The following is a 2,227-nucleotide window of genomic DNA, read 5'->3' as shown; positions in this document are numbered from 1 at the left end:
AGCACAGATCACAGCAACCCTCTCCCAGCACAGATCACAGCACCCCTCACCCAGCACAGATCACATCACAGCACCCCTCTCCCAGCACAGATCACAGCACAGCACCCCTCTCCTATCACAGATCACAGCACCGCACCCCTTAGCCAGCACAGATCACAGCACCCTTCTACCAGCACAGATCACAGCACTGCACCCATCACAGCACCCTTCTACCAGCACAGATCACATCACAGCACCCCTCTCCCAGCACAGATCACAGCACCCCTCTCCCAGCACAGATCACAGCACAACACCCCTCTCCCAGCACAGATCACAGCACAACACCCCTCTCCCAGCACAGATCACAGCACAGCACCCCTCTCCCAGCACAGATCACAGCACAGCACCCCTCTCCCAGCACAGATCACAGCATAGCACCCCTCTCCCAGCACAGATCACATCACAGCACCCCTCTCCCAGCACAGATCACAGCACAGCACCCCTCTCCCAGCACAGATCACAGCACAGCACCCCTCTCCCAGCACAGATCACAGCACAGTACCCCTCTCCCAGCACAGATCACAGCACAGCACCCCTCTCCCAGCACAGATCACAGCACAGTACCCCTCTCCCAGCACAGATCACAGCACAGCACCCCTCTCCCAGCACAGATCACAGCACAGCAACCCTCTCCCAGCACAGATCACAGCACCCCTCTCCCAGCACAGATCACATCACAGCACCCCTCTCCCAGCACAGATCACAGCACAGCACCCCTCTCCTATCACAGATCACAGCACCGCACCCCTTAGCCAGCACAGATCACAGCACAGCATCCCTCTCCCAGCACAGATCACAGCACCCCTCTCCCAGCACAGATCACAGCACAGCACCCCTCTCCCAGCACAGATCACATCAAAGCACCCCTCTCCCAGCACAGATCACAGCACCCCTCTCCTATCACAGATCAAAGAACAGCACCCCTCTCCCAGCACAGATCACAGCACAGCACCCCTCTCCCAGCATAGATCACAGCACAGCACCCCTCTCCCAGCACAGATCACAGCACAACACCCCTCTCCCAGCACAGATCACAGCACAGCACCCCTCTCCTATCACAGATCATAGAACAGCACCCCTCTCCCAGCACAGATCACAGCACAGCACCCCTCTCCCAGCACAGATCACAGCACAGCACCCCTCTCCCAGCACAGATCACAGCACAGCACCCCTCTCCTATCACAGATAATAGAACAGCACCCCTCTCCCAGCACAGATCACAGCACAGCAACCCTCTCCCAGCACAGATCACAGCACAGCACCCCTCTCCTATCACAGATCATAGAACAGCACCCCTCTCCCAGCACAGATCACAGCACAGCACCCCTCTCCCAGCACAGATCACAGCACCCCTCTCCCAGCACAGATCACAGCACCCCTCTCCCAGCACAAATCACATCACAGCACCCTTCTCCCAGCACAGATCACATCACAGCACCCCTCTCCCAGCACAGATCACTTCACAGCACCCTTCTCCCATCACAGCACCCCTCTCCTATCACAGATCAGATCACATCACCCTCCTCACAGCACTGATCACATCACAGCACCCTTCTATCACAGATCCCACCACAGCACAACACCCATCACAGCACAGTACCCTTCTCCCAGCACTGGTCAGAGCACATCACCCCTCACCCAGCACAGATCACAGCACAGCACCTGTCTCCTGTCACAGATCCCTCCACAGCACCCCTCTCCCAGCACACCACCCATGACAGCACACATCACCCCTCTCCCAGCACATATCACAGCACAGCACCCATCACAGATCACAGCATAGCACCCATCACAGCACAGATCACAGCACCCCTCACCCAGCACAGATCACAGCACCCCTCACCCAGCACAGATCACATCATCCATCACAGCATCCCTCACCCAACACCCATCACAGCACCCATCACCTCTCTCCCAGCACAGAACACATCACAGCACCCTTCTCCTAGCACAGATCACAGTACAGCACCCCTCTCCCAGCACAGCACCCATCACAGCACCACTCTCCCAGCACAGCACCCATCACAGCACCCCTCACCCAGCACAGAACCCATCACATCACCCCTCTCCCAGCACAGATCACAGCACAGCATCCATCACCCAGGACAGATCACAGCACCACTCACCCAGCTCAGATCACAGCACCCATTCACAGCACCCATCACAGGTCACAGCACCCCTCACCCAG

Source organism: Taudactylus pleione, unplaced genomic scaffold (assembly GCF_031769625.1).
Source record: "Taudactylus pleione unplaced genomic scaffold, aTauple2 ptg001439l, whole genome shotgun sequence".
In the NCBI taxonomy this organism is placed as follows: Eukaryota; Metazoa; Chordata; class Amphibia; order Anura; family Myobatrachidae; genus Taudactylus; species Taudactylus pleione.
The sequence above is the reverse complement of the archived record's forward strand: the minus strand, read 5'-3'. Positions refer to the sequence as shown.